This window comes from Nerophis lumbriciformis, linkage group LG08, assembly GCF_033978685.3.
Source record: "Nerophis lumbriciformis linkage group LG08, RoL_Nlum_v2.1, whole genome shotgun sequence".
NCBI classification, from domain to species: Eukaryota; Metazoa; Chordata; class Actinopteri; order Syngnathiformes; family Syngnathidae; genus Nerophis; species Nerophis lumbriciformis.
In genome coordinates this window covers 48,365,946-48,391,071 of record NC_084555.2, presented here as the reverse complement: position 1 = coordinate 48,391,071, position 25,126 = coordinate 48,365,946, and the positions used below count along the sequence as shown (strand labels likewise).

Below are 25,126 nucleotides of genomic sequence, written 5' to 3'. Positions count from 1 at the left end.
AATCATACTCGTTTCGAGTGATCGCCGACGAATTGCGTCGGTGCAGCAACATCAATTACACTTGGACAATTTAATGAACATATTAGGATGAATAATACAAACATTCTGTCATTACGAATACAAAGATACTCCGTTTAGATTATATATTTTTTGGGGTGCTTATTCGCCTACATATCTTGTACTGCAACCTAGCCACAACTAGCCACAAAAATAAAACATTGTTACATGATTACCTTTGAGCATTTTTGTCTTTGTATAGCATACTTTTGTAATATACTGTAGCTCTTGCATTGGAGCTTATTAGATTGGGTACCTAATGACTTGTCCAGGGTATGTTCACTATAGGATTTCTATTGATACAAACCCCGTTTCCATATGAGTTGGGAAATTGTGTTAGATGTAAATATAAACGGAATACAATGATTTGCAAATCCTTTTCAACCCGAATGCACTACAAAGACAAGATATTGATGTTCAAACTCATAAACTTTTTTTTTTTTTTTTTTGCAAATAATAATTAACTTAGAATTTCATGGCTGCAACACGTGCCAAAGTAGTTGGGAAAGGGCATGTTCACCACTGTGTTACATCACTTTTTCTTTTAACAACACTCAATAAACGATTGGGAACTGAGGAAACTAATTGTTGAAGCTTTGAAAGTGGAATTCTTTCCCATTCTTGTTTTATGTAGAGCTTCAGTCGTTCAACAGTCCGGGGTCTCCGCTGTCGTATTTTCAATCAATCAATCAATCAAAGTTTATTTATATAGCCCTTAATCACAAGTGTCTCAAAGGGCTGCACAAGCCACAACTACATCCTCGGCTCAGATCCCACATATAAAATGTATATGTATATATATATATATATATATATATATATATATATATATATATATATATATATATATATATATATATATACATACATATATATACATATACATACACACAAATATACATATATATACATACATATATATATACATACATATATATATACATACATATACGCTTCATAATGCGTCACACATTTTCGATGGGAGACAGGTCTGGACTGCAGGCGGGCCAAGGAAGTACCCGCACTCTTTTTTTACGAAGCCACGCTGTTGTAACACGTGCTGAATGTGGCTTGGCATTGTCTTGCTGAAATAAGCACGGGCGTCCATGAAAAAGACGGCGCTTAGATGGCAGCATATGTTGTTCCAAAACCTGTATGTACCTTTCAGCGTTAATGGTGCCTTCACAGATGTGTAAGTTACCCATGCCTTGGGCACTAATGCACCCCCATACTATCACAGATGCTGGCTTTTCAACTTTGCGTCGATAACAGTCTGGATGGCTCGCTTCCCCCTTTGACACGATGTCGAATATTTCCAAAAACAATTTGAAATGTGGACTCGTCAGACCACAGAACATTTTTCCACTTTGCATGAGTCCATCTTAGATGATCTCGGGCCCAGAGAAGCCGGCGGCGTTTCTGGGTGTTGTTGATAAATGGCTTTTGCTTTGCATAGTAGAGTTTTAACTTGCAGTTACAGATGTAGCGACGAACTGTATTTAGTTCTTTGAGGTAGAGGGGGGCATTTCCATGGAGGCACTGGTGGGTTAGTAGGGAGACTTTGAATTCAATCCTGAGTAGAACAGGAAGCCAGTGAAGGGATTTGAGAGTTGGTGTGATGTGGTCGTATTTTCGTACTCTCATCAGGATCCTAGCCATACTTGCCAACCCTCCCGGATTTTCCGGGAGACTCCCGAAATTCAGCGCCTCTCCCGAAAACCTCCCGGGACAAATTTTCTCTCGAAAATCTCCCGAAATTCAGGCGGACTCAGGTCCTCATGGGTTTATTGTTAGGCAGTTTCATTAACGTCCTCCCAGCGCGGCAACAACACACAACAACAGCAGTCACGTTTTTGTATACCGTAAAGCAGTTCGTCTGCCGTAAACAGCAATGTTGTGACACTCTTAAACAGGACAATGCTGCCATCTAGTGCATTTGATGAAAGCACTTTTGTGCGTGCCACACATTTTGCATCATCAGAGAGGGTGTTCAGCATGGTTAGAAAAATAGTGACAGAGAATAGAACAAGGATGGACAATTCAACCCTTAACTCAACAATGAGTAGATGAGTGTTATGTGTGTGTATATGTGTAAATAAATGAACACTGAAATTCAAGTATTAATTTTATATATATATATATATATATATAATAAAATAAATATATATATATATATATTAGAGATGCGCGGTTTGCGGGCACAACCGCGGAGTCCGCGGATTATCCGCGGATCGGGCGGATGAAATTTTAAAAAATTAGATTTTATCCGCGGGTCGGGTCGGGTCGGGTGGTTGAAATAAAAAAAATTAGATTTTAAATAGATTCAGGCGGGTGGCAGTTAAACCAATTCGGAAATATATATACATAGTTAAATGTTGTTACCCACATACGAAAAACGAGCAGGCACCTGCAGCATATGCCACAACAGAAGAAAAAAAAAAAAAGAGATGGACACTTTTACGGAGCGGAGAAGGGACGCCTCGCCGGGGTCTGGGACCGAGACCCCTTCCCCCGAGACGGCCCCACCAGGAGCCGTAGCTGAGGCGATCCGCGAGAAGGGCCCGACGCACGTCCAGGGTCACCACCGCGCCCACCGCACCGACACCCCGCCTCGTCCGCCTTCGCCGCGGCCGGCGTCACGCGCAGCAGGTAAGCAGCTTACCTGCCCGCCACCCCCGTGGCCGGGGGCTCGTAACAGGGGTCACTCCGCACGCTCCGCCCGCGCAGCTTACCTGCCCGCCACCCCTGTTGCCGGGGGCGCGTAACAGGGGTCACTCCGCGCGCAGTGCGCTCACGAAAGGGGTGGGGCTCACCCTGGTTGATATAGACAGCAGGACGGTGGCCATGGAAGTTGGAACCCGCTAAGGAGTGTGTAACAACCCACCTGCCGAATCAACTAGCCCTGAAAATGGATGGCGCTGGAGCGTCGGGCCCATACCCGGCCGTCGCCGGCAGCGAGACGCGCTTGGAGGTGCGCTCAGCGCGGCTCCCATATGATTGCGCACTGGTGTGCGTCTGGGTCGTGACAGCGTGGCACGCGAATGTCTGTGCTGCATTGGATCAGTCTCCTTTCTTTAACAGGCAAAAGCTTTATAACCTCACTAATGCCTTGCATCGTCTATATTAGATATATAACAACGGGCGGGTGCGGGCGGGTGCGGTTCTGATCAAATGTTAGGCCGGTTGGATGGCGGATGGTTGACGACTTTCTGATGCGGTTGCGGATGAAATAATTGTCTATCCGCGCATCTCTAATATCTATATATATATGAAATACTTGACTTGTTGAATTCTAGCTGTAAATATACTCCTCCCCTTTTAGCCACGCCCCCAACCACGCCCCCGTCTCACCCCGACCCCGCCCACTCCCACCCCTCCCCCCACCTCCCGAAATCGGAGGTCTCAAGGTTGGCAAGTATGATCCTAGCAGCACTATTCTGTACGTATTGCAGCTTCTGGATGTTCTTGCTGGGGATCCCGACAAGAAGTGCGTTGCAGTAGTCTAGCCTGGAGGAGACAAATCATTAAAAAGGTTTCCCTTTAGGGGACCTGTTTTTTTGTCCCCATACTGTCAGAGGTCCCCTAAAGGTGACTGTGTAAACAGAGCCATGTCCCCATTAAGTAAGCATTGCCAGAACATACACACACACACACACACACACACACACACACACACACACAATCGGGCAGGTGAAGTGAAAGCAGCATCACGTGACTTTTTTTTCTTTCTCCCGCTCTGACTTTTTTGTTGTCGCAGGTGAGTGAGTGCACATTTCTTCTAAAGTCTGTCATGGGGGAAGTTAGTTTCTCTCCGAGTTTACAACGTGACTTTTTGCCCTGACTGATTTCTCCACCATGGATCTCAACGGGACACTGAGTGCTTATCAGGTAAAGAATACTCAATTCTGGCTGTGTGGAAATGAACTAGAAAAAAACACTTGATTATCTCAGTGTGGCCTTTTATTTTATTCATTTGCTTTCCAGATTGATGTTCTCTCCACAGTGTATTTGATTTCACTAACTCCCAGGTAACCATTCTTTTTTATCTCTGACTTCTCCTGGGTGGTTAAAGCATGCCTGTTCTGTAATGTACTGACTTATTGCACTACAAGATGATGCTTTTGTTCAACATCATTTGTCCGAAATAATCGGCATGACTTGAAATTTCTCATATGCGCCCTACAAAACACCCACACTGCAAAAACTGGAATCTAAGTAAGATTAAATATCTCAAATAAGGGTGATATTTGCTTATTTTCTGTCTGATAAGATAATTCTTCTCACTAAGCAGATTTTATGTTAGAGTGTTTTACTTGTTTTAAGTGTTTTGGACCTAAATGATCTCAGTACGATATTACAGCTTGTTGCTGAGATTTGATGACCTATATTGAGTAAAAAATGCTTGAAACTAGAATATCAACTGTTGCAAAGCTGTGCCATCAACACTCACAAGTATAAAACTGCTTTTTTGAAGTAATAATTTCTTATTTCAAGCACTGAGTTAATATTTAACATGTGACATTTCTAACAATTTTGAACAGAAATAGTTCATGCACATTCAAATGAATTCTTCAAAATTACAATTAAAGCATTTTTTGCCGGAGGCCGGGCTGTATATATACATATATATATATATATATATATATATATATCTTTCAGTCAATTAGTGCACGAGGAATATATATATATATGTATATATATTTACATACATATATATATACATATATATATATATATATATATATATATATATATATATATATATATATATATATATATATATATATATACATATATATATATATATATATATATATATATACACACACACATATATATATATATATATATATATATATATATGTATGTATATATATATATATATATATATATATATATATATATATATATATATATATATATACATATATATATATATATATATATATATATATATATACACACACATATATATATATATATATATATATATATATGTATGTATATATATATATATATATATATATATATATATATATATATATATATATATATATATATATATATATATATATATATATATATATATATATATGTATGTGTGGGAAAAAAATCACAAGACTACTTCATCTCTACAGGCCTGTTTCATGAGGGGTTCCCTCAATCATCAGGAGATTTTAATTGAGGGAACCCCTCATGAAACAGGCCTGTAGAGATGAAGTAGTCTTGTGATTTTTTTCCCACACTTACATATATTGCGCTCTACTACGGTATCGAGCACTATTTTTTGGATAACCTTATTAAGACATATATATATATGTATATATATATATATATATATATATATATCAGTGATGTACGGTGAGGTTCATGACTGGTGAGTCACTGACTTCATCACAGTCAGATTTACAAACATATGAACCCTAAAGAGTATCTTATTCACCATTTGATTGGCAGCAGTTAACGGGTTATGTTTAAAAGCTCATACCAGCATTCTTCCCTGCTTGGCACTCAGCATCAAGGGTTGGAATTGGGGGTTAAATCACCAACAATTATTCCCGGGCGCGGCGCCGCTGCTGCCCACTGCTCCCCACTGCTCCCCTCACCTCCCAGGGGGTGATCAAGGGATGGGTCAAATGCAGAGGACACATTTCACCACATCTAGTGTGTGTGTGACAATCATTGGTACTTTAACTTAACTTTAACTTTACACATACAAACTGTAGCACACAAAAAAGCACATTTAATAAAAAAAAACGTTTTTTTGGTCTTACCTTTATTTATAAGTGCGGGAACAGTGGTGTTCGTGTTGGAGGAGTTGTGAATGAATGAAATATGAAATCCGTGCTGCAGTCTGCAGGTGTACCTAATGTTGTGTCCCTGCAGTCGTTCACGGCTCCTCCGGCGCGAGCATTGTTGTTTTTGCACTTTTTGGCTTCTTGTTAAGTGACTTTTTTGGGTGGATTCGGTCTTGCACGTGGAGGGCCCCGCTCATATAAACAGGAAGTACAAATGACAAGGCAACATCCAACACGGCGCCCCCTTCATGTAAACAGGAAGTAGGCAACATCCAACACGGCGCCCCCCTCATGTAAACAGGAAGTAGGCAACATCCAACACGGCGCCCCCTCATGTAAACAGGAAGTACAAATGACAAGGCAACATCCAACACAGCGCCCCCTTCAGGAAGTCGGCAACATCCAACACGGCACCCCTCATGTAAACAGGAAGTACAAATGACAAGGCAACATCCAACACGGCGCCCCCCCCTCATGTAAACAGGAAGTAGGCAACATCAAAAAAGGCGCCCCGCTCATGTAAACAGGAAGGCAACATCCAACACTCGCCCCCCTCATTTAAACAGGAAGTAGGCAACATCCAACACGGCACCCCTCATGTAAACAGGAAGTACAAATGACAAGGCAACATCCAACACGGCGACCCCCCTCATGTAAACAGGAAGTAGGCAACATCAAAAAAGGCGCCCCGCTCATGTAAACAGGAAGTACAAATGACAAGGCAACATCCAACACGGCGCCCCGCTCTCATGTAAACAGGAAGTAGGCAACATCCAACACGGCGCCACTCCTCATGTAAACAGGAAGTACAAATGACAAGGCAACATCCAACACAGCGCCCCCTTCATGTAAACAGTAAGTCGGCAACATCCAACACGGCACCCCCTCATGTAAACAGGAAGTACAAATGACAAGGCAACATCCAACACGGCGCCCCCCCCTCATGTAAACAGGAAGTAGGCAACATCAAAAAAGGCGCCCCGCTCATGTAAACAGGAAGTACAAATGACAAGGCAACATCCAACACGGCGCCCCCTTATGTAAACAGGAAGTAGGCAACATCCAACACGGCGCCCCCCTCATGTAAACAGGAAGTACAAATGACAAGGCAACATCCAACACGGCGCCCCCTTCATGTAAACAGGAAGTCGGCAACATCCAACACGGCACCCCTCATGTAAACAGGAAGTACAAATGACAAGGCAACATCCAACACGGCGCCCCCCCCTCATGTAAACAGGAAGTAGGCAACATCAAAAAAGGCGCCCCGCTCATGTAAACAGGAAGTACAAATGACAAGGCAACATCCAACACGGCGCCCCCTTCATGTAAACAGGAAGTCGGCAACATCCAACACGGCACCCCCTCATGTAAACAGGAAGTACAAATGACAAGGCAACATCCAACACGCGCCCCCCCTCATGTAAACAGGAAGCAGGCAACATCCAACACGGCGCCACTCCTCATGTAAACAGGAAGTACAAATGACAAGGCAACATCCAACACGGCGCCCCCTTCATATAAACAGGAAGTCGGCAACATCCAACACGGCACCCCCTCATGTAAACAGGAAGTACAAATGACAAGGCAACATCCAACACGCGCCCCCCCTCATGTAAACAGGAAGCAGGCAACATCCAACACGGCGCCACTCCTCATGTAAACAGGAAGTACAAATGACAAGGCAACATCCAACACAGCGCCCCCTTCATGTAAACAGGAAGTACAAATGACAAGGCAACATCCAACACGGCGCCCCCTTATGTAAACAGGAAGTAGGCAACATCCAACACGGCGCCCCCCTCATGTAAACAGGAAGTAGGCAACATCCAACACGGCGCCCCCTCATGTAAACAGGAAGTACAAATGACAAGGCAACATCCAACACGGCGCCCCCTTCATGTAAACAGGAAGTCGGCAACATCCAACACGGCACCCCTCATGTAAACAGGAAGTACAAATGACAAGGCAACATCCAACACGGCGCCCCCCCCTCATGTAAACAGGAAGTAGGCAACATCAAAAAAGGCGCCCCGCTCATGTAAACAGGAAGTACAAATGACAAGGCAACATCCAACACGCGCCCCCCCTCATGTAAACAGGAAGTAGGCAACATCCAACACGGCGCCCCCTCATGTAAACAGGAAGTACAAAGGACAAGGCAACATCCAACACTCGCCCCCCTCATTTAAACAGGAAGTAGGCAACATCCAACACGCACCCCTCATGTAAACAGGAAGTACAAATGACAAGGCAACATCCAACACGGCGCCCCCCCCTCATGTAAACAGGAAGTAGGCAACATCAAAAAAGGCGCCCCGCTCATGTAAACAGGAAGTACAAATGACAAGGCAACATCCAACACGGCGCCCCCTTCATGTAAACAGGAAGTCGGCAACATCCAACACGGCACCCCCTCATGTAAACAGGAAGTACAAATGACAAGGCAACATCCAACACGCGCCCCCCCTCATGTAAACAGGAAGTAGGCAACATCCAACACGGCGCCCCCTCATGTAAACAGGAAGTACAAATGACAAGGCAACATCCAACACGCGCCCCCCCTCATGTAAACAGGAAGTAGGCAACATCCAACACGCACCCCTCATGTAAACAGGAAGTACAAATGACAAGGCAACATCCAACACGGCGCCCCCCCCCTCATGTAAACAGGAAGTAGGCAACATCAAAAAAGGCGCCCCGCTCATGTAAACAGGAAGTACAAATGACAAGGCAACATCCAACACGGCGCCCCGCTCTCATGTAAACAGGAAGTAGGCAACATCCAACACGGCGCCACTCCTCATGTAAACAGGAAGTACAAATGACAAGGCAACATCCAACACAGCGCCCCCCCCTTATGTAAACAGGAAGTAGGCAACATCCAACACGGCGCCCCGCTCTCATGTAAACAGGAAGTAGGCAACATCCAACACGGCGCCACTCCTCATGTAAACAGGAAGTACAAATGACAAGGCAACATCCAACACGGCGCCCCGCTCTCATGTAAACAGGAAATAGGCAACATCCAACACGGCGCCACTCCTCATGTAAACAGGAAGTACAAATGACAAGGCAACATCCAACACGGCGCCCCCCCCTCATGTAAACAGGAAGTACAAATGACAAGGCAACATCCTCATGTAAACAGGAAGTAGGCAACATCCAACACGGCGCCTCCCTCATGTAAACAGGAAGTACAAATGACAAGGCAACATCCTCATGTAAACAGGAAGTAGGCAACATCCAACACGGCGCCCCCCTCATGTAAACAGGAAGTACAAATGACAAGGCAACATCCTCATGTAAACAGGAAGTAGGCAACATCCAACACGGCGCCCCCCTCATGTAAACAGGAAGTACAAATGACAAGGCAACATCCAACACGCGCCCCCCCTCATGTAAACAGGAAGTAGGCAACATCCAACACGGCGCCCCCCTCATGTAAACAGGAAGTACAAATGACAAGGCAACATCCAACACAGCGCCCCCTCATGTAAACAGGAAGTACAAATGACAAGGCAACATCCAACACGGTGCCCCCCCTCATGTAAACAGGAAGTAGGCAACATCAAAAAAGGCGCCCCGCTCATGTAAACAGGAAGTACAAATGACAAGGCAACATCCAACACGGCGCCACTCCTCATGTAAACAGGAAGTACAAATGACAAGGCAACATCCAACACAGCGCCCCCCCCTTATGTAAACAGGAAGTAGGCAACATCCAACACGGCGCCCCGCTCTCATGTAAACAGGAAGTAGGCAACATCCAACACGGCGCCACTCCTCATGTAAACAGGAAGTACAAATGACAAGGCAACATCCAACACGGTGCCCCCCCTCATGTAAACAGGAAGTAGGCAACATCAAAAAAGGCGCCCCGCTCATGTAAACAGGAAGTACAAATGACAAGGCAACATCCAACACGGCGCCACTCCTCATGTAAACAGGAAGTACAAATGACAAGGCAACATCCAACACGGCGCCACTCCTCATGTAAACAGGAAGTACAAATGACAAGGCAACATCCAACACAGCGCCCCCCCCTTATGTAAACAGGAAGTAAGCAACATCCAACACGGCGCCCCGCTCTCATGTAAACAGGAAGTAGGCAACATCCAACACGGCGCCCCGCTCTCATGTAAACAGGAAGTAGGCAACATCCAACACGGCGCCCCGCTCTCATGTAAACAGGAAGTAGGCAACATCCAACACGGCGCCCCGCTCTCATGTAAACAGGAAGTACAAATGACAAGGCAACATCCAACACAGCGCCCCCCCCTTATGTAAACAGGAAGTAGGCAACATCCAACACGGCGCCCCGCTCTCATGTAAACAGGAAGTAGGCAACATCCAACACAGCGCCACTCCTCATGTAAACAGGAAGTACAAATGACAAGGCAACATTCAACACGGCGCCCCCCCCTCATGTAAACAGGAAGTACAAATGACAAGGCAACATCCTCATGTAAACAGGAAGTAGGCAACATCCAACACGGCGCCCCGCTCTCATGTAAACAGGAAGTAGGCAACATCCAACACGGCGCCACTCCTCATGTAAACAGGAAGTACAAATGACAAGGCAACATCCAACACGGCGCCCCGCTCTCATGTAAACAGGAAGTAGGCAACATCCAACACGGCGCCACTCCTCATGTAAACAGGAAGTACAAATGACAAGGCAACATCCAACACGGCGCCCCCCCCTCATGTAAACAGGAAGTACAAATGACAAGGCAACATCCTCATGTAAACAGGAAGTAGGCAACATCCAACACGGCGCCTCCCTCATGTAAACAGGAAGTACAAATGACAAGGCAACATCCTCATGTAAACAGGAAGTAGGCAACATCCAACACGGCGCCCCCCTCATGTAAACAGGAAGTACAAATGACAAGGCAACATCCTCATGTAAACAGGAAGTAGGCAACATCCAACACGGCGCCCCCCTCATGTAAACAGGAAGTACAAATGACAAGGCAATATCCAACACGCGCCCCCCCTCATGTAAACAGGAAGTAGGCAACATCCAACACGGTGCCCCCTCATGTAAATAGGAAGTACAAATGACAAGGCAACATCCAACACGGCGCCCCCTCATGTAAACAGGAAGTACAAATGACAAGGCAACATCCAACACGGTGCCCCCCCTCATGTAAACAGGAAGTAGGCAACATCAAAAAAGGCGCCCCGCTCATGTAAACAGGAAGTACAAATGACAAGGCAACATCCAACACGGCGCCCCGCTCTCATGTAAACAGGAAGTAGGCAACATCCAACACGGCGCCACTCCTCATGTAAACAGGAAGTACAAATGACAAGGCAACATCCAACACAGCGCCCCCCCCTTATGTAAACAGGAAGTAGGCAACATCCAACACGGCGCCCCGCTCTCATGTAAACAGGAAGTAGGCAACATCCAACACGGCGCCACTCCTCATGTAAACAGGAAGTACAAATGACAAGGCAACATCCAACACGGCGCCCCGCTCTCATGTAAACAGGAAGTAGGCAACATCCAACACGGCGCCACTCCTCATGTAAACAGGAAGTACAAATGACAAGGCAACATCCTCATGTAAACAGGAAGTAGGCAACATCCAACACGGCGCCTCCCTCATGTAAACAGGAAGTACAAATGACAAGGCAACATCCAACACGGTGCCCCCCCTCATGTAAACAGGAAGTAGGCAACATCAAAAAAGGCGCCCCGCTCATGTAAACAGGAAGTACAAATGACAAGGCAACATCCAACACGGCGCCCCGCTCTCATGTAAACAGGAAGTAGGCAACATCCAACACGGCGCCACTCCTCATGTAAACAGGAAGTACAAATGACAAGGCAACATCCAACACAGCGCCCCCCCCCTTATGTAAACAGGAAGTAGGCAACATCCAACACGGCGCCCCGCTCTCATGTAAACAGGAAGTAGGCAACATCCAACACGGCGCCACTCCTCATGTAAACAGGAAGTACAAATGACAAGGCAACATCCAACACGGCGCCCCGCTCTCATGTAAACAGGAAGTAGGCAACATCCAACACGGCGCCACTCCTCATGTAAACAGGAAGTACAAATGACAAGGCAACATCCTCATGTAAACAGGAAGTAGGCAACATCCAACACGGCGCCTCCCTCATGTAAACAGGAAGTACAAATGACAAGGCAACATCCTCATGTAAACAGGAAGTAGGCAACATCCAACACGGCGCCTCCCTCATGTAAACAGGAAGTACAAATGACAAGGCAACATCCAACACGGTGCCCCCCCTCATGTAAACAGGAAGTACAAATGACAAGGCAACATCCAACACGGTGCCCCCCCTCATGTAAACAGGAAGTACAAAAGACAAGGCGACATCCAACAAGACGCCCCCCCTCCCCCATGTAAACAGGAAGTAGGCAACATCCAACACGCCCCCCCCCCTCATGTAAACAGTTAGTACAAATGACAAGGCAACATCAAACACGGCGCCCCCCCATCTAAACAGGAAGTAGGCAACATCCAACACGGCGCCCAACTCATGTAAACAGGAAATACAAATGACAAGGCAACATCCAACACGGCGCCCCCCCCTCATGTAAACAGGAAGTAGGCAAAATCCAACACAGCGCCCCCCTCATGTAAACAGGAAGTACAAATGACAAGGCAACATGCAACACGGCGCCCCCCCCTCATGTGAACAGGAAGTACAAATGACAAGGCAACATCCAACACGGCGCCCCCTTCATGTAAACAGGAAGTCGGCAACATCCAACACGGCACCCCTCATGTAAACAGGAAGTACAAATGACAAGGCAACATCCAAAACGGCACCCCGCCCTCATGTAAACAGGAAGTAGGCAACATCCAACACGGCGCCCCGCTCATGTAAACAGGAAGAACAAATGACAAGGCAACATCCAACACGGCACCCCCTCATGTAAACAGGAAGTACAAATGACAAGGCAACATCCAACACGGCGCCACCCCCTCATGTAAACAGGAAGTAGGAAACATCCAACACAGCGCCACTCCTCATGTAAACAGGAAGTACAAATGACAAGGCAACATCCAACACGGCGCCCCCTCATGTAAACAGGAAGTACAAATGACAAGGCAACATCCAACACGGTGCCCCCCCCTCATGTAAACAGGAAGTACAAATGACAAGGCAACATCCAACACGGCGCCACCCCCTCATGTAAACAGGAAGTAGGAAACATCCAACACAGCGCCACTCCTCATGTAAACAAGAAGTACAAATGACAAGGCAACATCCAACACGGCGCCCCCTCATGTAAACAGGAAGTACAAATGACAAGGCAACATCCAACACGGTGCCCCCCCCCCTCATGTAAACAGGAAGTACAAATGACAAGGCAACATCCAACACGGTGCCCCCCCTCATGTAAACAGGAAGTAGGCAACATCCAACACGGCGCCCCCCTCATGTAAACAGGAAGTACAAATGACAAGGCGACATCCAACAAGACACCCCCCCTCCCCCATGTAAACAGGAAGTAGGCAACATCCAACACGCCCCCCCCCCTCATGTAAACAGTTAGTACAAATGACAAGGCAACATCAAACACGGCGCCCCCCCATCTAAACAGGAAGTAGGCAACATCCAACACGGCGCCCAACTCATGTAAACAGGAAGAACAAATGACAAGGCAACATCCAACACGGCGCCCCCCCCTCATGTGAACAGGAAGTACAAATGACAAGGCAACATCAAACACGGCGCCCCCCCATCTAAACAGGAAGTAGGCAACATCAAACACGGCGCCCCCCCATCTAAACAGGAAGTAGGCAACATCCAACACGGCGCCCAACTCATGTAAACAGGAAGTACAAATGACAAGGCAACATCCAACACGGCACCCCGCCCTCATGTGAACAGGAAGTACAAATGACAAGGCAACATCCAACACGGCGCCCCCCCTTATGTAAACAGGAAGTAGGCAACATCCAACACGGCGCCCCCCTCATGTAAACAGGAAGTAGGCAACATCCAACACGGCGCCCCCTCATGTAAACAGGAAGTACAAATGACAAAGCAACATCCAACACGGTGCCCCCCCTCATGTAAACAGGAAGTACAAATGACAAGGCAACATCCAACACGGTGCCCCCCCTCATGTAAACAGGAAGTAGGCAACATCCAACACGGCGCCCCCCTCATGTAAACAGGAAGTACAAAAGACAAGGCGACATCCAACAAGACAACCCCCTCCCCCATGTAAACAGGAAGTAGGCAACATCCAACACGCCCCCCCCCCTCATGTAAACAGTTAGTACAAATGACAAGGCAACATCAAACACGGCGCCCCCCCATCTAAACAGGAAGTAGGCAAAATCCAACACGGCGCCCCCCTCATGTAAACAGGAAGTACAAATGACAAGGCAACATGCAACACGGCGCCCCCCCCTCATGTGAACAGGAAGTACAAATGACAAGGCAACATCCAACACGCGCCCCCCCTCATGTAAACAGGAAGTAGGCAACATCCAACACGGCGCCCCCTCATGTAAACAGGAAGTACAAAGGACAAGGCAACATCCAACACTCGCCCCCCTCATGTAAACAGGAAGTAGGCAACATCCAACACGGCGCCCCCCCTCATGTAAACAGGAAGTAGGCAACATCAAAAAAGGCGCCCCGCTCATGTAATCAGGAAGTAGGCAACATCCAACACGGCGCCCCGCTCATGTAAACAGGAAGTACAAATGACAAGGCAACATCCAACACGGCGCCCCGCCCTCACGTAAACAGGAAGTAGGCAACATCCAACACGGCGCCCCGCTCATGTAAACAGGAAGTACAAATGACAAGGCAACATCCAACACGGCGCCACCCCCTCATGTAAACAGGAAGTAGGCAACATCCAACACGGCACCCCCCCCATGTAAACAGGAAGTACAAATGACAAGGCAACATCCAACACGGCGCCCCCCCTCATGTAAACAGGAAGTAGGCAAAATCCAACACGGCGCCCCGCTCATGTAAACAGGAAGTAGGCAACATCCAACACGGCGCCCCGCTCATGTAAACAGGAAGTACAAATGACAAGGCAACATCCAACACGGCGCTCCGCCCTCACGTAAACAGGAAGTAGGCAACATCCAACACGGCGCCCCCCTCATGTAAACAGGAAGTACAAATGACAAGGCAACATCCAACACGGCGCCCCGCTCATGTAAACAGGAAGTACAAATGACAAGGCAACATCCAACACGGCGCCACCCCCTCATGTAAACAGGAAGTACAAATGACAAGGCAACATCCAACACGGCGCCCCGCCCTCACGTAAACAGGAAGTAGGCAACATCCAACACGGCGCCCCGCTCATGTAAACAGGAAGTACAAATGACAAGGCAACATCCAACACGGCGCCACCCCCTCATGTAAACAGGAAGTACAAATGACAAGGCAACATCCAACACGGCGCCCCGCTCATGTAAACAGGAAGTACAAATGACAAGGCAACATCCAACACGGCGCCCCGCCCTCATGTAAACAGGAAGGAGGCAACATCCAACACGGCGCCCCCTCATGTAAACAGGAAGTACAAATGACAAGGCAACATCCAACACGGCGCCCCGCCCTCATGTAAACAGGAAGTAGGCAACATCCAACACGGCGCCACTCCTCATGTAAACAGGAAGGAGGCAACATCCAACACGGCGCCCCCTCATGTAAACAGGAAGTACAAATGACAAGGCAACATCCAACACGGCGCCCCGCCCTCATGTAAACAGGAAGTAGGCAACATCCAACACGGCGCCCCCTCATGTAAACAGGAAGTACAAATGACAAGGCAACATCCAACACGGCGCCACCCCCTCATGTAAACAGGAAGTAGGCAACATCTAACTTGGCGCCACTCCTCATGTAAACAGGAAGTACAAATGACAAGGCAACATCCACCACGGCGCCCCGCCCTCATGTAAACAGGAAGTACAAATGACAAGGCAACATCCAACACTCGCCCCCCCTCATGTAAACAGGAAGTAGGCAACATCCAACACGGCGCCCCGCCCTCATGTAAACAGGAAGTACAAATGACAAGGCAACATCCACCACGGCGCCCCGCCCTCATGTAAACAGGAAGTACAAATGACAAGGCAACATCCAACACTCGCCCCCCCTCATGTAAACAGGAAGTAGGCAACATCCAACACGGCGCCCCGCCCTCATGTAAACAGGAAGTACAAATGACTAGGTAAAATCCAACACGGCGCCACCCCTCATGTAAACAGGAAGTACAAATGACAAGGCAACATCCAACACAGCGCCCCCCCCCCCTTATGTAAACAGGAAGTAGGCAACATCCAACACGGCGCCCCCTTCATGTAAACAGGAAGTCGGCAACATCCGACACAGCACCCCCTCATGTAAACAGGAAGTACAAATGACAAGGCAACATCCAACACGCGCCCCCCCTCATGTAAACAGGAAGTAGGCAACATCCAACACGCGCCCCCCCTCATGTAAACAGGAAGTCGGCAACATCCGACACAGCACCCCCTCATGTAAACAGGAAGTACAAATGACAAGGCAACATCCAACACTCGCCCCCCCTCATTTAAACAGGAAGTAGGCAACATCCAACACGGCGCCCCCTCATGTAAACAGGAAGTACAAATGACAAGGTAACATCCAACACGGCGCCACCCCCTCATGTAAACAGGAAGTAGGCAACATCCAACACGGCGCCCCCTCATGTAAACAGGAAGTACAAATGACAAGGTAACATCCAACACGGCGCCCCGCCCTCATGTAAACAGGAAGTACAAATGACTAGGTAAAATCCAACACGGCGCCACCCCTCATGTAAACAGGAAGTACAAATGACAAGGCAACATCCAACACAGCGCCCCGCCCTCATGTAAACAGGAAGTAGGCAACATCTAACTTGGCGCCACTCCTCATGTAAACAGGAAGTACAAATGACAAGGCAACATCCACCACGGCGCCCCGCCCTCATGTAAACAGGAAGTACAAATGACAAGGCAACATCCAACACTCGCCCCCCCTCATGTAAACAGGAAGTAGGCAACATCCAACACGGCGCCCCGCCCTCATGTAAACAGGAAGTACAAATGACTAGGTAAAATCCAACACGGCGCCACCCCTCATGTAAACAGGAAGTACAAATGACAAGGCAACATCCAACACAGCGCCCCCCCCCCTTATGTAAACAGGAAGTAGGCAACATCCAACACGGCGCCCCCTTCATGTAAACAGGAAGTCGGCAACATCCGACACAGCACCCCCTCATGTAAACAGGAAGTACAAATGACAAGGCAACATCCAACACGCGCCCCCCCTCATGTAAACAGGAAGTAGGCAACATCCAACACGCGCCCCCCCTCATGTAAACAGGAAGTCGGCAACATCCGACACAGCACCCCCTCATGTAAACAGGAAGTACAAATGACAAGGCAACATCCAACACTCGCCCCCCCTCATTTAAACAGGAAGTAGGCAACATCCAACACGGCGCCCCCTCATGTAAACAGGAAGTACAAATGACTAGGTAAAATCCAACACGGCGCCACCCCTCATGTAAACAGGAAGTACAAATGACAAGGCAACATCCAACACTCGCCCCCCCTCATTTAAACAGGAAGTAGGCAACATCCAACACGGCGCCCCCTCATGTAAACAGGAAGTACAAATGACAAGGTAACATCCAACACGGCGCCACCCCCTCATGTAAACAGGAAGTAGGCAACATCCAACACGGCGCCCCCTCATGTAAACAGGAAGTACAAATGACTAGGTAACATCCAACACGGCGCCCCGCCCTCATGTAAACAGGAAGTACAAATGACTAGGTAACATCCAATACGGCGCCACCCCTCATGTAAACAGGAAGTACAAATGACAAGGCAACATCCAACACAGCGCCCCGCCCTCATGTAAACAGGAAGTAGGCAACATCTAACTTGGCGCCACTCCTCATGTAAACAGGAAGTACAAATGACAAGGCAACATCCACCACGGCGCCCCGCCCTCATGTAAACAGGAAGTACAAATGACAAGGCAACATCCAACACTCGCCCCCCCTCATGTAAACAGGAAGTAGGCAACATCCAACACGGCGCCCCGCCCTCATGTAAACAGGAAGTACAAATGACAAGGCAACATCCAACACTCGCCCCCCCTCATGTAAACAGGAAGTAGGCAACATCCAACACGGCGCCCCGCCCTCATGTAAACAGGAAGTAGGCAACATCCAACACGGCGCCCCGCCCTCATGTAAACAGGAAGTACAAATGACTAGGTAAAATCCAACACGGCGCCACCCCTCATGTAAACAGGAAGTACAAATGACAAGGCAACATCCAACACTCGCCCCCCCTCATGTAAACAGGAAGTAGGCAACATCCAACACGGCGCCCCGCCCTCATGTAAACAGGAAGTACAAATGACAAGGCAACATCCAACACTCGCCCCCCCTCATGTAAACAGGAAGTAGGCAACATCCAACACGGCGCCACCCCTCATGTAAACAGGAAGTACAAATGACAAGGCAACATCCAACACGGCGCCCCGCCCTCATGTAAACAGGAAGTAGGCAACATCTAACTTGGCGCCACTCCTCATGTAAACAGGAAGTACAAATGACAAGGCAACATCCACCACGGCGCCCCGCCCTCATGTAAACAGGAAGTACAAATGACAAGGCAACATCCAACACTCGCCCCCCCTCATGTAAACAGGAAGTAGGCAACATCCAACACGGCGCCCCGCCCTCATGTAAACAGGAAGTACAAATGACTAGGTAAAATCCAACACGGCGCCACCCCTCATGTAAACAGGAAGTACAAATGACAAGGCAACATCCAACACTCGCCCCCCCTCATGTAAACAGGAAGTAGGCAACATCCAACACGGCGCCCCGCCCTCATGTAAACAGGAAGTACAAATGACAAGGCAACATCCAACACTCGCCCCCCCTCATGTAAACAGGAAGTAGGCAACATCCAACACGGCGCCACCCCTCATGTAAACAGGAAGTACAAATGACAAGGCAACATCCAACACGGCGCCCCGCCCTCATGTAAACAGGAAGTAGGCAACATCTAACTTGGCGCCACTCCTCATGTAAACAGGAAGTACAAATGACAAGGCAACATCCACCACGGCGCCCCGCCCTCATGTAAACAGGAAGTACAAATGACAAGGCAACATCCAACACTCGCCCCCCCTCATGTAAACAGGAAGTAGGCAACATCCAACACGGCGCCCCGCCCTCATGTAAACAGGAAGTACAAATGACAAGGCAACATCCAACACTCGCCCCCCCCTCATGTAAACAGGAAGTAGGCAACATCCAACACGGCGCCACCCCTCATGTAAACAGGAAGTACAAATGACAAGGCAACATCCAACACTCGCCCCCCCCTCATGTAAACAGGAAGTAGGCAACATCCAACACGGCGCCACCCCTCATGTAAACAGGAAGTACAAATGACAAGGCAACATCCAACACAGCGCCCCGCCCTCATGTAAACAGGAAGTAGGCAACATCTAACTTGGCGCCACTCCTCATGTAAACAGGAAGTACAAATGACAAGGCAACATCCACCACGGCGCCCCGCCCTCATGTAAACAGGAAGTACAAATGACAAGGCAACATCCAACACTCGCCCCCCCTCATGTAAACAGGAAGTAGGCAACATCCAACACGGCGCCCCGCCCTCATGTAAACAGGAAGTACAAATGACTAGGTAAAATCCAACACGGCGCCACCCCTCATGTAAACAGGAAGTACAAATGACAAGGCAACATCCAACACTCGCCCCCCCCTCATGTAAACAGGAAGTAGGCAACATCCAACACGGCGCCCCCTCATGTAAACAGGAAGTACAAATGACTAGGTAAAATCCAACACGGCGCCACCCCTCATGTAAACAGGAAGTACAAATGACAAGGCAACATCCAACACAGCGCCCCGCCCTCATGTAAACAGGAAGTAGGCAACATCTAACTTGGCGCCACTCCTCATGTAAACAGGAAGTACAAATGACAAGGCAACATCCACCACGGCGCCCCGCCCTCATGTAAACAGGAAGTACAAATGACAAGGCAACATCCAACACTCGCCCCCCCTCATGTAAACAGGAAGTAGGCAACATCCAACACGGCGCCCCGCCCTCATGTAAACAGGAAGTACAAATGACAAGGCAACATCCACCACGGCGCCCCGCCCTCATGTAAACAGGAAGTACAAATGACAAGGCAACATCCAACACTCGCCCCCCCTCATGTAAACAGGAAGTAGGCAACATCCAACACGGCGCCACCCCTCATGTAAACAGGAAGTACAAATGACAAGGCAACATCCAACACAGCGCCCCCCCCCTTATGTAAACAGGAAGTAGGCAACATCCAACACGGCGCCCCCTTCATGTAAACAGGAAGTCGGCAACATCCGACACAGCACCCCCTCATGTAAACAGGAAGTACAAATGACAAGGCAACATCCAACACGCGCCCCCCCTCATGTAAACAGGAAGTAGGCAACATCCAACACGCGCCCCCCCTCATGTAAACAGGAAGTCGGCAACATCCGACACAGCACCCCCTCATGTAAACAGGAAGTACAAATGACAAGGCAACATCCAACACGCGCCCCCCCTCATGTAAACAGGAAGTAGGCAACATCCAACACGCGCCCCCCCTCATGTAAACAGGAAGTCGGCAACATCCAACACTCGCCCCCCCTCATTTAAACAGGAAGTAGGCAACATCCAACACGGCGCCCCCTCATGTAAACAGGAAGTACAAATGACTAGGTAAAATCCAACACGCCGCCACCCCTCATGTAAACAGGAAGTACAAATGACAAGGCAACATCCAACACTCGCCCCCCCCTCATGTAAACAGGAAGTAGGCAACATCCAACACAGCGCCCCCTCATGTAAACAGGAAGTACAAATGACAAGGCAACATCCAACACGGCGCCACCCCTCATGTAAACAGGAAGTACAAATGACAAGGCAACATCCAACACGGCGCCACCCCTCATGTAAACAGGAAGTACAAATGACAAGGCAACATCCAACACAGCGCCCCGCCCTCATGTAAACAGGAAGTACAAATGACAAGGCAACATCCAACACTCGCCCCCCCTCATTTAAACAGGAAGTAGGCAACATCCAACACGGCGCCCCCTCATGTAAACAGGAAGTACAAATGACAAGGTAACATCCAACACGGCGCCACCCCCTCATGTAAACAGGAAGTAGGCAACATCCAACACGGCGCCCCCTCATGTAAACAGGAAGTACAAATGACTAGGTAACATCCAACACGGCGCCCCGCCCTCATGTAAACAGGAAGTACAAATGACTAGGTAACATCCAACACGGCGCCACCCCTCATGTAAACAGGAAGTACAAATGACAAGGCAACATCCAACACGGCGCCACCCCTCATGTAAACAGGAAGTACAAATGACAAGGCAACATCCAACACGGCGCCACCCCTCATGTAAACAGGAAGTACAAATGACAAGGCAACATCCAACACAGCGCCCCGCCCTCATGTAAACAGGAAGTAGGCAACATCTAACTTGGCGCCACTCCTCATGTAAACAGGAAGTACAAATGACAAGGCAACATCCACCACGGCGCCCCGCCCTCATGTAAACAGGAAGTACAAATGACAAGGCAACATCCACCACGGCGCCCCGCCCTCATGTAAACAGGAAGTACAAATGACAAGGCAACATCCAACACTCGCCCCCCCTCATGTAAACAGGAAGTAGGCAACATCCAACACGGCGCCCCGCCCTCATGTAAACAGGAAGTACAAATGACAAGGCAACATCCAACACTCGCCCCCCCTCATGTAAACAGGAAGTAGGCAACATCCAACACGGCGCCCCGCCCTCATGTAAACAGGAAGTACAAATGACAAGGCAACATCCAACACTCGCCCCCCCTCATGTAAACAGGAAGTAGGCAACATCCAACACGGCGCCCCCTCATGTAAACAGGAAGTACAAATGACAAGGCAACATCCAACACGGCGCCCCGCCCTCATGTAAACAGGAAGTACAAATGACAAGGCAACATCCACCACGGCGCCCCGCCCTCATGTAAACAGGAAGTACAAATGACAAGGCAATATCCAACACTCGCCCCCCCTCATGTAAACAGGAAGTAGGCAACATCCAACACGGCGCCCCGCCCTCATGTAAACAGGAAGTACAAATGACTAGGTAAAATCCAACACGGCGCCACCCCTCATGTAAACAGGAAGTACAAATGACAAGGCAACATCCAACACAGCGCCCCCCCCCTTATGTAAACAGGAAGTAGGCAACATCCAACACGGCGCCCCCTTCATGTAAACAGGAAGTCGGCAACATCCGACACAGCACCCCCTCATGTAAACAGGAAGTACAAATGACAAGGCAACATCCAACACGCGCCCCCCCTCATGTAAACAGGAAGTAGGAAACATCCAACACGCGCCCCCCCTCATGTAAACAGGAAGTCGGCAACATCCGACACAGCACCCCCTCATGTAAACAGGAAGTACAAATGACAAGGCAACATCCAACACTCGCCCCCCCTCATTTAAACAGGAAGTAGGCAACATCCAACACGGCGCCCCCTCATGTAAACAGGAAGTACAAATGACTAGGTAAAATCCAACACGGCGCCACCCCTCATGTAAACAGGAAGTACAAATGACAAGGCAACATCCAACACTCGCCCCCCCCTCATGTAAACAGGAAGTAGGCAACATCCAACACGGCGCCCCCTCATGTAAACAGGAAGTACAAATGACAAGGCAACATCCAACACGGCGCCACCCCTCATGTAAACAGGAAGTACAAATGACAAGGCAACATCCAACACAGCGCCCCGCCCTCATGTAAACAGGAAGTACAAATGACAAGGCAACATCCAACACTCGCCCCCCCCTCATTTAAACAGGAAGTAGGCAACATCCAACACGGCGCCCCCTCATGTAAACAGGAAGTACAAATGACAAGGTAACATCCAACACGGCGCCACCCCCTCATGTAAACAGGAAGTAGGCAACATCCAACACGGCGCCCCCTCATGTAAACAGGAAGTACAAATGACAAGGTAACATCCAACACGGCGCCACCCCCTCATGTAAACAGGAAGTAGGCAACATCCAACACGGCGCCCCCTCATGTAAACAGGAAGTACAAATGACTAGGTAACATCCAACACGGCGCCCCGCCCTCATGTAAACAGGAAGTACAAATGACTAGGTAACATCCAACACGGCGCCACCCCTCATGTAAACAGGAAGTACAAATGACAAGGCAACATCCAACACGGCGCCACCCCTCATGTAAACAGGAAGTACAAATGACAAGGCAACATCCAACACGCGCCCCCCCTCATGTAAACAGGAAGTAGGCAACATCCAACACGCGCCCCCCCTCATGTAAACAGGAAGTCGGCAACATCCGACACAGCACCCCCTCATGTAAACAGGAAGTACAAATGACAAGGCAACATCCAACACTCGCCCCCCCTCATTTAAACAGGAAGTAGGCAACATCCAACACGGCGCCCCCTCATGTAAACAGGAAGTACAAATGACTAGGTAAAATCCAACACGGCGCCACCCCTCATGTAAACAGGAAGTACAAATGACAAGGCAACATCCAACACTCGCCCCCCCCTCATGTAAACAGGAAGTAGGCAACATCCAACACGGCGCCCCCTCATGTAAACAGGAAGTACAAATGACTAGGTAAAATCCAACACGGCGCCACCCCTCATGTAAACAGGAAGTACAAATGACAAGGCAACATCCAACACTCGCCCCCCCCTCATGTAAACAGGAAGTAGGCAACATCCAACACGGCGCCCCCTCATGTAAACAGGAAGTACAAATGACAAGGCAACATCCAACACGGCGCCACCCCTCATGTAAACAGGAAGTACAAATGACAAGGTAACATCCAACACGGCGCCACCCCCTCATGTAAACAGGAAGTAGGCAACATCCAACACGGCGCCCCCTCATGTAAACAGGAAGTACAAATGACAAGGTAACATCCAACACGGCGCCACCCCCTCATGTAAACAGGAAGTAGGCAACATCCAACACGGCGCCCCCTCATGTAAACAGGAAGTACAAATGACTAGGTAACATCCAACACGGCGCCCCGCCCTCATGTAAACAGGAAGTACAAATGACTAGGTAACATCCAACACGGCGCCACCCCTCATGTAAACAGGAAGTACAAATGACAAGGCAACATCCAACACGGCGCCACCCCTCATGTAAACAGGAAGTACAAATGACAAGGCAACATCCAACACAGCGCCCCGCCCTCATGTAAACAGGAAGTAGGCAACATCTAACTTGGCGCCACTCCTCATGTAAACAGGAAGTACAAATGACAAGGCAACATCCACCACGGCGCCCCGCCCTCATGTAAACAGGAAGTACAAATGACAAGGCAACATCCAACACTCGCCCCCCCTCATGTAAACAGGAAGTAGGCAACATCCAACACGGCGCCCCGCCCTCATGTAAACAGGAAGTACAAATGACAAGGCAACATCCACCACGGCGCCCCGCCCTCATGTAAACAGGAAGTACAAATGACAAGGCAACATCCAACACTCGCCCCCCCTCATGTAAACAGGAAGTAGGCAACATCCAACACGGCGCCCCGCCCTCATGTAAACAGGAAGTACAAATGACAAGGCAACATCCAACACTCGCCCCCCCCTCATGTAAACAGGAAGTAGGCAACATCCAACACGGCGCCACCCCTCATGTAAACAGGAAGTACAAATGACAAGGCAACATCCAACACTCGCCCCCCCCTCATGTAAACAGGAAGTAGGCAACATCCAACACGGCGCCACCCCTCATGTAAACAGGAAGTACAAATGACAAGGCAACATCCAACACAGCGCCCCGCCCTCATGTAAACAGGAAGTAGGCAACATCTAACTTGGCGCCACTCCTCATGTAAACAGGAAGTACAAATGACAAGGCAACATCCACCACGGCGCCCCGCCCTCATGTAAACAGGAAGTACAAATGACAAGGCAACATCCAACACTCGCCCCCCCTCATGTAAACAGGAAGTAGGCAACATCCAACACGGCGCCCCTCATGTAAACAGGAAGTACAAATGACTAGGTAACATCCAACACGGCGCCACCCCTCATGTAAACAGGAAGTACAAATGACAAGGCAACATCCAACACGGCGCCACCCCTCATGTAAACAGGAAGTACAAATGACAAGGCAA

General features: G+C 48.7%; 2 protein-coding genes across 2 annotated transcripts in view; both read left to right on the top strand.

Moving 5' to 3' along the window:
* The window catches only part of LOC133611942 (transmembrane protein 116), a 485,483-nt gene that overhangs the window by 58,079 nt on the left and 402,278 nt on the right, over positions 1 to 25,126 (top strand). Inside the window, exons 5-6 of the mRNA XM_072913718.1 lie at positions 3,815 to 3,945; positions 4,042 to 4,085. The gene's annotated coding sequence lies outside the window, so the exon portion shown is untranslated. The remainder of the gene's footprint in view (positions 1 to 3,814; positions 3,946 to 4,041; positions 4,086 to 25,126) is intronic.
* LOC133611331 (uncharacterized) overlaps positions 1 to 25,126 on the top strand; it is a 122,991-nt gene that overhangs the window by 17,010 nt on the left and 80,855 nt on the right. The gene's annotated exons all lie outside the window — the stretch shown is intronic.